Consider the following 14,769-nt stretch of genomic DNA (forward strand, 5'->3'; position numbering starts at 1 on the left):
ACAACAGGGGAGGATGGACCCAATTTCCTTTGTTCAAGCACAGACTCTGAAGAGCAAGGCTTTAAGGACCCACTAATGGTTTCTTTTAAAAGAATGGATACTTCAGTGTTGCTAGGAGAAAGCAAACAGGAAAAGATTAACAAGTTCATTATGTATATTTTTTTCTTGGAAACATTTATTGGCTAAACTCACAAGTTTATTTATTTATGAATTTATAAACTACTTTGGGGAGGCTACTTTAAGCAGTGTTGAGAGGCACAGATTGCAGCCAATGTAACAACAGTGAAATACAGTAACACATAGTAACAGAAATACCATTCTGCAAATTTTAGACATAATCTGAAAAACTGCCATTTATGGACAATTCCCTGAGCTTTCCAGGCTTAAGTCCCAAAGGACTTCTGGAACAGACAAGTTTGTATGAGATTTTGGGAGGTTAGGAGAGTGAGGGAACCCTTAACTCGAGGCTTTCTGACATTCCCATCACAATCACATAATACACCACCTCTTCTACAGAGCTAGTAACGTTGTATCTTCTTTCTGAACCATGAATTTACTTTTACAGAATACTACAGTATTTTAAAAGGCAACAAAATGCAAGTATGGGTAGTCCTCAAGTTATAACAGTTCATTTAGTGGCCATTCAAAGTTACAACGACACCAAAAAAGTGACATGGTTGTTTTTCACACCTGCAACCATTGCAATAGCCCCATGATCATATGATCAAACTTAAGACATAACCGGACTCATATTTATGACAGTTGCATTTCCAGGAGTTATATGACCACCTTTTGCGACCTTCTAACAAAGTCAATGGGGAATCCAGATTCACTTAACAACCGGGCTACTAACCTAGCAACTGCAGTGATTCACTTTACAATTGTGGCAAGAAAGGTCATAAAATGGGGCAAAGCTCAGTGAACAACTTTCTCACCTAATTAGCAACAGAAATTTTGGGCTCAATTTTAGTTGTAATTTGAGGACTACCTGTAATACAGCTGTCATTATGTCATATCCCCATGAATACATCAGACATTACTATCCAAAGGAGGTTTTTCCTCCTTGACTGGAAGCAAGTCAACATTCGTGGTAGCCGTGCTTCACCAGCTAACTCAGCAAGTGGAAAAATTGCTAACCAGAGCAGTTAAAGAGTTGGGCAGATTTATGGATAAATAAATTAAAGGGCAATGATGTAACTCCTTAACAGATTGGACTGAAATATGGTGAGGCACAGGCAACACTGGCATTTTATCTTCCAAGAAGCAAAGTCCAAGCAGGCCAATTCTCCAGAAAGCATGCTTTAAAGCAGCACAAACAAGAAAATCAGCAGATTACAGGATAGCCAGAAATGTCTATTTTTAGAAAAATTGGCAGTTGGGCTCCTTCCTAGAGATGGGAGAAGTCTTGCCCAAAGAAAATCAAAGTCTAATAGAAACTGCACGAAACTTCCAACCTAAGACGTAAAATACCATTTAAATGTATTTTTAAGAATTCAATCTTCTCTTTACAAATCAAACCAACCATGTGGAGATCTGTATCTCAAACAGTCTGTTTTTGGCTACTTGAATTACAATAAAATGCCTTTGATCAATGAAACTGCTAATACCAAAGTCCACTAGAAAGCAAATGAAAGAACAAACACACAGAAAAAGAATAAGGATGCAATACTCTAATCGGGTCCCCAAACTTGGCAACTTTAAGACTTGTAGACTTCAACTCCCAGAACTGTTGGCTCTATATACATATGCCTATTTCAATGGTGGCTTTGAGTTTGCTACTTGTAGGTGATAATGCTGGCAGATGGGGGGGGATGAAGTCATGCAAAGACGTGGAGAAAGTCAATATAGTCCCTGACAACTGAGCCCAAAATTTCCACTGCTAAGCAAGGATGTTCTTAAGTGAGTTTTGCCCCATTTTAACTACCTTTCTGAAGTGAATCCCTGCAGTTGTTAAGTTAGTAACACGGTTGTTAAGTGAATCTGACTGTTGTGGTTCGCCAGCAGCAGGTGCAGGCGCTGAAGTCTCAGAGAGCGAGGACTCAGATGAGGGGCCTGTGTGTAATGCAGGGATAGGGCCAGGATCATCAGGGACTGGAATGCTGCCTTTGGAGATTGTGGAGGCTGGCAGCAGTGATGAAGAGGCCCCCGAGGAGCCTGTGCCCAGCGCGAAGGGATGCTTGAAGGAAAAAGCACCTGCAGCAGCACGAGCAACTTGGGAGTAAGGCTGCAAGGTAATGGCCCCTCCCTGAGAAGATAAAAGCCAGCTGAGAAACTGCAGTTCTTTGCAGAAGGCAAAGAAGTTTGATACTCGATCCTGGTGGACGTCAGAATATCTGAGTTGGTGTTTGGAGACTCTTTGATTTATTGTTTAGGAACTTTATCTGTTGTTCTTGACAGCCTTGCCAAAACTTAGCAAGGCTCTTTCTTGTTGGAGCTAATTAGTTGGAAGCTGCCTTTTATCTGTGAAGAAACAGGATTTGTAAATGAAACAGTAAAAGGTTGTGCTGTTACTTTTGTCTTGTGTTTACTCTCTTGGAACCAGGTTTGGGTCAGAACACTGACTTTCCCATTGATGTTGATCATTAGAAGGTCGCCAAAGGGGATCGTGTGACCCTGGAACACTGTAACCAACACAAACACATGCCAGTTGCCAAGCACCTAAATTTTGATCACGTGACCGCGAGGATACTGCAATGGTTGTAAGCGTGAAATATGGATAGAGGTCACATTTTCCCAGTACTGTTGTAACTTCAAACAGTCGCTAAATGAAAAGTTGTAAGTTGAGGACTCCCTATATTTGGACCATAGGTGTCCAACCTTTTGGCTTGCTTGGGCCACACTGAATGAAGAGGAATTGCCTTGGGCTGCCCACAAAATATGTAATATAGTTAATGTATATAATGTCAGGGTTCCAGAAATTAATATAATTTCTAATCACATAATCTTAAATGTTTACAATCTTACTAGCCGTCCAGGGCCGAGTGCAGCCCACAGATTTAAACTATGTTTGTTTCATGCCCAGCACTAGTAAACCCAGTTTCTTGCCCAATTATTAAAGAATACAAATCACAGGGTGCTGCTTCTCTCAGAAAAAAAGTGACTTATAACTGGTCCTCGTGCTTACAACCGTCCCAGTCACGTGATCCAAATTCAGGCGCTTGGCAACCAGCATTTATAATGGTTGCAGTGTCCTGGAGTCACAAGATTGCTTTTTGCAACCTTCCCAGCTGGCTTCTGATAAGAAAAGTCAGTGGGAGAAGCCAGGTTTGCTAAAAGACTGTGAGATTCACTTAACAACTGTAGAGATTCACTTAACAATAGCAAAAAAAGTTCATAAAATCAGATGCAACTCACTTAACAACTTCCTTACCAATGGAAATTCGGGTCCCAATGACAATTTTTTTTGCCGAAACCATCATAAGTGGCAGACTACCTATCTGCCCAGAAAAATTCCAACAGATGAAAATCCCTAACCCCAAAGCCTTCTTTGGGAGGGTTTCTATTTCATCTTAACTTAAGTTGCACCTAATTCTCTATCCCTTCCCTAACCTTCTCCGGGTTTCCGCCTCTGGGGCTTTTTCCCAATCTGAATAGACATAGAAATTGCTGTTTATTCAGGTGCTTAAATCCACTTAGCCTTTAGACTGCCTATTCTGCTTTGATGTTCCAGGTTGGCAGATGCAAATCCAGAAATGGCAACTGAGAAATATAATGAACTCAGCTGAGGCTTGCAAAGACTGTCATACAACAGAAGTTTTAAATCTTGTTCCTCTGCTCCACCAAGTTTTTAAATGAAGTACTTTGAATGGTTTGCATTTGCTAGTTAATTATGACTGTGTGCTCACAAAAGATTGCTTAATCTATGAAGACTCTTCAGGCTTGGTTGCCAAGCTTGCTTTATGTTCAAAAAAATCCAACATTAGATAAACTTTGCACCAGTTTATCACCAAGAATAACTGGAAGTGTCAGCAAATATTGTTATGTATACTGCCCATGCCACAGAGTTAAGTTCCCTCAGATCAGCTATAAATGTAAGCTTTGATCAATTCAAAAATAAAGCCTGCTTTGATCTTAGCTCAACTTCAGGTTGACTTCCAGGATTTATTCATGCTCTTTTCTTGGCAAGCATACAAAAGTGGATAGCCGTTTCTTTCTTCAAAGGTGCTCTTTTCAACTTCTCAGTCTAGCCTACAGATCTGGTAATTTCTGGGATCTCCAAGCCAAGTAGAAACCAAGTCTGATTTTGCTTAGCTTTCCTAATTCACCAAGGCTTATCAGGAGTTCCATCAGGTGTGACGCTATCTTTTATGCAATCATATTTAATAAATTGAGAAGTTTTCAACTCTGTGTATGTTGTAAGAACTGTTCTAATCATGCTACAACTGTAAAAAATTGAAGGCAGACCATATAATTTGGAAGCAAGCAGCCAAGGAGTCATTCCATGACATTTCATCGTTGGAAAATAACCACAATTCCTGAGCAATACTGGCTCTGAGGTAGACAGAGAAATTACTCTCATACAGCTGCCACCAAAAACTAGTTCCCATATTGCTTGTTCTACTTTTCCTTCCTACAGCATGTCATGCCTGGTCACGGAAGATATTATGACATAATCAACAGGGTAGCACGTTACACATAGTTAGCATCAGATATTTATGGGAGGTGAAAGTTGTTAGGGATAACATTGTTTTACCCTAACTGTTTTGGGTAAAGATAATAAAATGATGAATCATGGTTTGTCAAATAAAGTGTATGTGACTTTAAGCTAAAGGAATGTAATTAAGGGTGCAGCTGTAAAAGTACTATATAAGCAGCAAGGCACTCTCTGGCTTACTGATCCCTAATTACTGGCTGGCTTATTGAAGACTGCGTTCTTGCTGAAACGGGGAGTGAAGAAGTGTGTTGATATTTCTCAACGGAGAGAAGATTGGACTGATTTATTGTAAGTGTACTGACATTGGCTATTCAACACGGACTTTGCAAATAGAGTATCCCTGACAAGACTTGACTGAAATTGATATATGACTACTGGACTGTTTACATGACTATGCTATAATTCTTAAATGGAATAAATTATAATTTTGATAGCACAAGCGTATCTGTATTTTTACTGCGTGTTAACGAGAAGGCTTATCTCACACATTTACCTGTCTTCCTATCTGACTTCGCTGCACGTTCTGTTTAGTTTGTTTTCCTTAACACCCGTTGGGGAATCCAGGCTTAACACTGGTTATGGGCCCAGAGAGACTGCAAAGTCAGTTTAACTAGGATAAAAACAGGTTTATGTAAAAAGTGAGATTTTTGTGTTGTTACACGTTACAGTAAACAGACAGCTGTGTTTTATAAATTATAGTTTTATATCCATATAGTGAAACATGGCACAAGTCAGTCTACAAAGTTTGTCCCTTATATCCAAGCTGGATGGAACAAACTATGTTTCATGGTCTATGAAATGTAGTTTACTTCTACGAAGAGAAGGTCTGTGGAACATAATTGAGAATCCACCAAACGTAGAAGAATGGGATCCTGAAGATGAGGAAGATAGTCTAAAGATAAAAGAATTTAGAGAGAAAAATGAACAAGCATTTTGCATCATAGGATTAACTTTAAATGATCAGCAGCTTATTCATATACGCGGAGAGCAAACTGCTGTTGGGTGTTGGCAAAAACTGAGGAGGATTTATGTCCGAGATAACATTGGTGCTCACATAAATCTAACACGGAAGCTTTTCCGGACGTATCTCCAAAAGAATGGTGATATGCTGAGTCATTTGAATACTATGAAAAGCATTTTTCAAGAACTGCACGAGAAGGAATTAATTTTCTCTGAGCTACACCAGGTCTACATAATTCTATCTTCATTAGACGAAAGTTTTGATGACTACGTAACTTCCCTTGAAATATTGCCTAAAGAAAGCCTAAATTTAACTGATATCACTGGCTGATTGAAGAGGCCAGAAGAAGGCTTGAAAGAGATCAGTTAAGGAGGGAGCAACCTCAAAAGGAAAATAATGAATCTCCTACTGCATACACAATTAAAAAGTGTTTAATTGTGAAGGGAGAGGACATTTTGCAAGATTTTGTAAGAAACCAAAGTGCCAGAATGCAAGCCAGAATGCTGTAAGACATCAAAGAAGAAATAAGAATTATGAGTTAGCAATGTATAGTAATGGAGTTGTAAAAAATAATTTATGGGTGGTTGACAGTGGTGCGTCCCACTGTATTACAAATGATAGCAAAAAAATTGTAAAAATGTCCATGAGTTCAAAACATATCTCATTGGCAAACGGATGGAAACTGAAGGCAAAAGGTCAAGGTATAGCTCATTGTTCTAGTATAAATGAGAACATAAAAATGTTATATGTACCTCAACTTAAATTTAATTTGCTTTCAGTTAGAATGTTGGTTAAATTAGGATACATAGTTACCTTTAGGGGAGATACTTGTTTAATTGAAAAAGAAGGTAAGAAAATTACTGCATCTTTAAGAGGTGACCTATATGTGTTAAATGATAATGGTTTAGAGTTGGCTAACACGGTCTATGATAATAAGAAACCTCATGATGAATGTATTCACTTGTTACACAGACGGCTAGGTCATTTAAATTTTAAAATGATTAAGAGAACTGTTCAACTATCTAAAGGAATAAGTTTGAAACCTTGTAATAAGTATTTGCAATGTTCTGCTTGTAATCAAAACAAAAGCAAAGTTATACCGGCAAATAGAGTTGATGGATTTACTACCAAAGAGCCTTTAGAGGTAGTATTTGCCGATATAATAGGTCCTAAAAAGCCAAGTGTAGGTGGTGCTAGATACATATTAAGCATAATGGACCACTATTCTAGGTATGGTTTCTGTTTTTTAATGAAGAGAAAAACTGAAACGTATACAAATTTCTTTAATTGGTTAAAATCTGCAGAGAGAAAAACTAAAAGGAAATTAGTAACTCTTATAACAGATAATGGTGTGGAATTTACAAATAATAAATTCCAGAATAGACTTAGAATGGCAGGTATTCAACATAAAAAGTCTGCACCATATAGGCCTCAACATAATGCCTTTATAGAGAGACGAGGCCAAACACTGCAATCAATGGGAAGGACAATGTTATCTGATTCTGGATTACCTGACAATTTGTGGGGAGAAGCTATAATGTGTGGGAATCACATATTAAACAATGTTGTTAATTCAACAACAGGTGAATTACCATTCACTCTGTGGCATGGTAGGAAACCTGATTTGAGTTACATTCACACATTTGGTGCACCAGCATGGGTGCATATCCCTACACAACTCAGGCACAAAGGACAACATAGAGCTAAAAGATTAATTTTTGTTGGATATCAAGCAAACCATAGATCTTATAGATTCTGGGAACCAGGTACATCTAGAGTATACTGCAGTGCTAGTGCACAATTCCTAGAACATATAGGATGGAATAGAATAGAGCAAGATTCAGATAATGATGTTATTATAGAACACTACAAGAGGCAGAAAGAAAAGACTAGTTATAAGAAAAGTCCAATTAAAGAAGAAGTCCATGAAGACCAAATAGAATCAGATCAAGAGGAAGTAATTGATCAAGAAGAGATAGATAGTCAAGAACAGGAAATAGAGGAAAGTCCACCTGTAAGTCCTGTTATACCTAGACGCACAACACGTATAACCAGACCACCTGATAGATATCAGGCAAGTATTGTTTGCCAAGTAAATAAAGTTCCTACTAGCATAGATGAACTTAAGATGTATCCTGCTAAGGATCAGGTGAATTGGCAAAAGGCAATGGAAAAAGAGTTAAATTCATTAAAGGAAATGAAGGTTTATGAAGAAACCAAATTACCTCCAGGAGAAAAATCCATTGGGTGCAAATGGATATTTAAAGTAAAGACTGGAAATAATGGGAAAGTAATTTATAAGGCTAGGTTAGTAGCACAAGGATTTAACCAAAATGTATTTGATTATGATGAGGTATTTGCACCAAATCTTAAGGCTACAACTTTAAGAGCAGCTCTAGTATGGGCAGCTAAGAATAATTATATTGTTAACCATTTAGACGTAGAAACTGCATATCTACATGCACCATTGCAGCATACAATATATTTGAAAAAACCAGTTGGTATAAAAGATAATAAAGTAAATAGCAATGATTGTTGGAAACTCAAGAAGAGTTTATATGGATTGAAACAATCTGGCTATGAATGGAACCAATATATTGTGAAAGAATTAAACAAAGAATTAAACCTATCTGCCCAGAAAAATTCCAACAGATGAAAATCCCTAACCCCAAAGCCTTCTTTGGGAGGGTTTCTATTTCATCTTAACTTAAGTTGCACCTAATTCTCTATCCCTTCCCTAACCTTCTCCGGGTTTCCGCCTCTGGGGCTTTTTCCCAATCTGAATAGACATAGAAATTGCTGTTTATTCAGGTGCTTAAATCCACTTAGCCTTTAGACTGCCTATTCTGCTTTGATGTTCCAGGTTGGCAGATGCAAATCCAGAAATGGCAACTGAGAAATATAATGAACTCAGCTGAGGCTTGCAAAGACTGTCATACAACAGAAGTTTTAAATCTTGTTCCTCTGCTCCACCAAGTTTTTAAATGAAGTACTTTGAATGGTTTGCATTTGCTAGTTAATTATGACTGTGTGCTCACAAAAGATTGCTTAATCTATGAAGACTCTTCAGGCTTGGTTGCCAAGCTTGCTTTATGTTCAAAAAATCCAACATTAGATAAACTTTGCACCAGTTTATCACCAAGAATAACTGGAAGTGTCAGCAAATATTGTTATGTATACTGCCCATGCCACAGAGTTAAGTTCCCTCAGATCAGCTATAAATGTAAGCTTTGATCAATTCAAAAATAAAGCCTGCTTTGATCTTAGCTCAACTTCAGGTTGACTTCCAGGATTTATTCATGCTCTTTTCTTGGCAAGCATACAAAAGTGGATAGCCGTTTCTTTCTTCAAAGGTGCTCTTTTCAACTTCTCAGTCTAGCCTACAGATCTGGTAATTTCTGGGATCTCCAAGCCAAGTAGAAACCAAGTCTGATTTTGCTTAGCTTTCCTAATTCACCAAGGCTTATCAGGAGTTCCATCAGGTGTGGCGCTATCTTTTATGCAATCATATTTAATAAATTGAGAAGTTTTCAACTCTGTGTATGTTGTAAGAACTGTTCTAATCATGCTACAACTGTAAAAATTGAAGGCAGACCATATAATTTGGAAGCAAGCAGCCAAGGAGTCATTCCATGACATTTCATCGTTGGAAAATAACCACAATTCCTGAGCAATACTGGCTCTGAGGTAGACAGAGAAATTACTCTCATACAGCTGCCACCAAAAACTAGTTCCCATATTGCTTGTTCTACACTTTTCCTTCCTACAGCATGTCATGCCTGGTCACGGAAGATATTATGACATAATCAACAGGGTAGCACGTTACATAGTTAGCATCAGATATTTATGGGAGGTGAAAGTTGTTAGGGATAACATTGTTTTACCCTAACTGTTTTGGGTAAAGATAATAAAATGATGAATCATGGTTTGTCAAATAAAGTGTATGTGACTTTAAGCTAAAGGAATGTAATTAAGGGTGCAGCTGTAAAAGTACTATATAAGCAGCAAGGCACTCTCTGGCTTACTGATCCCTAATTACTGGCTGGCTTATTGAAGACTGCGTTCTTGCTGAAACGGGGAGTGAAGAAGTGTGTTGATATTTCTCAACGGAGAGAAGATTGGACTGATTTATTGTAAGTGTACTGACATTGGCTATTCAACACGGACTTTGCAAATAGAGTATCCCTGACAAGACTTGACTGAAATTGATATATGACTACTGGACTGTTTACATGACTATGCTATAATTCTTAAATGGAATAAATTATAATTTTGATAGCACAAGCGTATCTGTATTTTTACTGCGTGTTAACGAGAAGGCTTATCTCACACATTTACCTGTCTTCCTATCTGACTTCGCTGCACGTTCTGTTTAGTTTGTTTTCCTTAACACCCGTTGGGGAATCCAGGCTTAACAAAAGTTTCACTGGGCTGTTATTTTTTTGCAGCACCAAGTAATAATAGCATGTACTGAACGTTGGAACTATTTGTCTCTTCTGAGAGAATGTGAAGCAATTTGTTTTTCATGAACTTGTAAATTCTTAATAGGAAAACCTGTAAGAACCAACAGTTTTTGTTCATATCTTTATGACTGTAGAACAGCATATATTCAAATCTGCGTCTACTTTAAATTATGCCAGGAGCAAACATCAGAACTATGACATTGGCATTAATTTAAAACTGTATGTAGTTATGACTCTTTAATCAAAGGTTGACTCCTTGATAGACATGCCCGTATTTGCTTTATCATCTGCCCGGATTTGATTTATAACCCAAACATAAAAGGTGTGTAGTCCTAAATTTGTAGAAGTATCTATCTCAGGTGGCTAAAGTTAGATTTTGCTGCTCCTCAGTACAATCAAATCTTTTTTTTTTGAAACAAATTTTATTAATTTTTAAAGACAAACAAAACATCATTAAACCTCTTTCCATTATAAATTTTTACAAGGCAGATAAAACATTGTTTTATACAATACAATTCTAATATATCCCATTTCCACTTAAATATCTTTTAGCAAATTTCTCATTACTTCTCTTTGCACTTAGTCATCCTATTCATATTTCCCTCTGTCTTGTTTGCAATTATTCTCCTCTCGCTTTCCTCCAAGGTTTTATTAAATCTCAAATAAACATACACACACAAAACACAAAAAATAAAACTTCTTTTTCAAAAAAGTAGCTTGGCCCCAGATTACCTCTTTGTATGGACTTCAATTAAATTCATGCTCATCTTATATGCCATTACCTATCTTGTTTACCATTCTATATCTTCATTATAACTTCTCCCCGCTTTCCACTCTTCTTAATTCTATTTTATTTATTACATCTTAGTTTGAATCATTATATTTGTATCTTTTGTCCATTCTTTTCCAATTATCTATTTATCTCATTCCCTATAGTAAGAAAAAAAAAAGATTTCTCCTGAAAACACTAATCGAAGTATGATGCCTTTCCATCGCACCCCTAAATTAACATTTAAGGTAACACCTAGTTCCCTATCTGATTCTGCTTAGTACATACTACTTAGTGAAAGAAAATAATAAATCCACAAAGTAATTAAATATATAATTAAAAATTAAATCTCATAACATTCCAATTATCTATCTCAAAAACAAAATACTACAATAATATATTCATACTAACATCCACACAATAGTCAATTGAACTCTATACTTAAACTAAATATTTTAAACATTCCTTTTAATATTTTATTAAGTTATTAAACTTTTAATGTTTTAATCTTTACTCAAGTCTTATAAGATTCTAATTTTCTATTTCTAATACAGATACTACAATACTATCTTATGTACCTTGCAGAATCCTAAGACAAAGTTATATTACCCTTTATCCCTAAAAAAAAATTCTTTTGCACATCTTGTTTCATACCTTTATGGCTTTTTCCCCCCTTCTTCCTCCCTATATTATCCCATCTGGTCTTTTTACCCCCCTTAACTTCCCCTCTCTGTTGTATTTCTCTTTTCTTTTGCTTTTTAACATTGTATTGATTTTGCATCTTATTTTTCACTTTCTTGAATGTTTTTTTAAGTCTTGTGTCCTTTTTCCTTCCTCTCTTTCTCCTTCCTTTCTTAATCAACTTTGTAGATTCATTAAAGATGGCTTCTTCTTCTTCTTCTTCTTCTTCTTCTTCTTCTTCTTCTTCTTCTTCTTCTTCTTCTTCTTCTTCTTCTTCTTCTTCTTCTTCCTCCTCCTCCTCCTCCTCCTCCTCCTCCTCCTCCTCCTCCTCCTCCTCCTCCTCCTCCATCAATTGTTGTGTTTTCTGATAAGTAACAAGCGCCATTTCTAAAAAGCGAAAAATTTCTTTCACAGTGTCTTTTCCTTCTTTCTTTATTTTGCCATATTCCTCTCTCAGTTCATCAACAGATAAAAGTCATTATAAACCTTTTTTTCCCCTTCTTTTTTCCCTTCTTTTTCTTCTTAAAACAACCAAGATAATTCAAGGCTTAAAACAAGTCCCAAAGTCATCAAACAGTCCAAACAGAGCACAAAGTTCTTCCCTTCACACTTTTTCTTCCTGGGGTAATATCAATTGAAAAGGGGGGAAAAAAACCCAATCTGTATTTTAAAGTCTTATTGCAATTAACTTCCAATCTCAAAATCTTCCAGGCATCTCCTCCAACAAAATCTTAATATAAATTTTCCTTTTGTCCTCTCCCTTCCCACTTATAACAGAAAGCTTTAAATTTTTACCTTCTGTAAAATAGCAGGATTTTCAATATCCATTTGTTAAATCCAAGTGGAAGGAGAGTAAACTTTCTCTTTAAGCACTTTCACTCGCCGCTTGTAAATCTCTTCTGGAAACAAAGTATCTTTCAAAAAGTCAGGATTTTCAGAATATTAATTGTATCTTATAGTCCCAGTTCAGCCAAAAAACTTTCGCTTCAGAACTTTCTCCTTCTTCCTCCAGCACAATCTTATCCAGCTGTCAGCTTCTTTGTGGCGGCCATTGCTGACCGCCGCTCCACTGCCTTGAGAAAAGAGGGTTAAGCCGGGTGGGGAAGGGGTCTGCGAAAACCCCAACCCCGTCCGGATCCCTCCTATCTTTGGCTGCCTCTATGGGGCAGCCTTAGCCTCCAGACCCGTCCGGATCGGAGGCACCAAGACGGCTAGCACCGCAGGGATCGCGCAGTATCGCGAATCCCTGCCGCTGCCGAAGCCAACAAACCGGAAGTCCAGTACAATCAAATCTTTAAGAGCAGGAAGTTAATGAGAATAAGGAGAAATTTCCTGACAGTTAGAAATTTTAATCAGTGGCTTAACTTCAGAAGTTGTGGGTACCCCATCAGTGGAGGTTTTTAAAAAGAGACTGGACAGCCATTTGTCCAGAATGGTATAGGGTTTCCTGTTTGTGCATAAGGGTTTGGATTAGAAGACATTCAAGATCCCTTTCCAACTCTGTTATTGTTACTTCTGTCAAGATTGTTTCTAGATTTCTATTTCTATAATGGCAACTTCTCCTAAGAAGGAAAATTAAAACAGCCCTAAAATTACTCATCTAATCTTTGTAAGAAAACCCTGAAATTTATTCTAGAACAGTGTTTCACAACCATCGCAACTTTAAGAATTGTGGACTTCAATTCGCAGATTTCCTGAGAATTGGTACACAATTCTTAAAGTTGCCACAGTTGAAAAACTTCAGTTGTACAAAACACTGAGAATCTTACAAGATGGCCAATTTTTTAAGAATTCATCACTTCCTGGAAGTCTTTGGAAGGAGAGAATATGATGGGCTTTTCCATCCTATAAGTGGATGTTTTGTACTCTAATAGACTTGTTGCCCACAGATTCCTTTGCTCATCAAGTGCTGATGTTTTTGACTATCTCCTGTCACCAATAACAACAGTGAGAACAATACTGTAGTAGAAGAGCAGACAGAGTTGGAAGGAGTGTATTTAAGTGACTCATCAGTCTAGAATTGTTAGGTTCCCACAGTCTAAGCTCTCGCTGCAGCATGGAGGAGAAGAGCAGGACAAGAAACAATGGATGGAAACTAACCAAGGAGAGAAGTCACCTGGAATTAAGAGAAATTTCCTAACAGTGAGAATAATTAACCAGTGGAACAGCTTGTCTTCAGACATCGTGGATGCTTCATTACTGAGGAGTTTTAAGAAGAAACTGGACAACCACCTGTCTGAAATGGTGTAGGGTCTCCTGCTTGAGCAGAGGGTTGGGCTAGGACAGGGGTCTGCAACCTTAAACACTCAGAGAGCCATTTATCCATTTCCCACAGAAAACACCAGGAGCCACAAATGGTTTTCTTTTGACCCTTTACGAAGTCAATGAAATGAACCTTCCCAGCCACCTCTTCTCACATCCGGCCTCGCCTCACCTCCTGGCTGGAAGAAGCACCCATGAGACCCAGCAAGTGGCTGCTTCTTTCCATCACAGTGCTTCCTGGACATGGCTTACAGCTCTGAGCCCGAAGCAGCAGGAGGCAAGGGCTGCTTTGAGTGCAAATGTACCGTGACAAAGGTGGAATGCTGTTGCTGTGCAAAGGCAAGTACAGGGGTGCTTCGTTCCCATACTACGGCTCCGGCAATCGCCTAGTCGTGTTCCCCCACCCTCTTTGGCCAAACACGGCGGGCCTGGAGCAGGTCTCCACCCCCTGCTGTCACCCTTACCTTCTCAGGCCAGGCTTGGAGTGACTGGGAGGGGAGGGGCAAGGAGCAAGACCAGCCAGTGGTGGCATCAGCCGGTTCACCGAACTGCAGAAAAAGTTAACTACTGGTTCGGAACTGGCTGAATCCCACCACTGGTTGCGACACATATTTTGAATGACAGGGAAGGATGAAAGAGCCAAATGCAGCTCCAGAGCCGTGGGTTGCCATCCCCTCGACTAAAAGACCTCCGAGGTCCGTTCCAGCTCTATTCTGATTGGTTGGTGTCATAGATTGACAGCTCCATGCAACATTGGAGAGAGTGGCTTCCTTAATGGACCACTGTGTTCTTCCCTCAAGATATCTTCTCTTCCTATTGTAAGAATAGGGAGTAGCACATATAGAAGTCCAGTATTTCTGAATGCTATTCTGAAACTCAAAGTTGGGCCTTGTCCTAGAGCTAATCATGCAACAAATTATATGAGCACCCAAAAAGACTTGGTCAAGCCAAATAGAAATATCTAGAGTGGAGAAGGGTT

General features: G+C 38.2%; 1 protein-coding gene across 1 annotated transcript in view; it reads right to left on the reverse strand.

Moving 5' to 3' along the window:
* The window catches only part of AMMECR1 (AMMECR nuclear protein 1), a 157,330-nt gene that overhangs the window by 92,446 nt on the left and 50,115 nt on the right, over positions 1-14,769 (reverse strand).

The sequence above is a fragment of the Notechis scutatus genome, chromosome 10, assembly GCF_049901735.1.
Source record: "Notechis scutatus isolate UNSWTSFEM ecotype Mainland chromosome 10, rNotScu1.2, whole genome shotgun sequence".
NCBI classification, from domain to species: Eukaryota; Metazoa; Chordata; class Lepidosauria; order Squamata; family Elapidae; genus Notechis; species Notechis scutatus.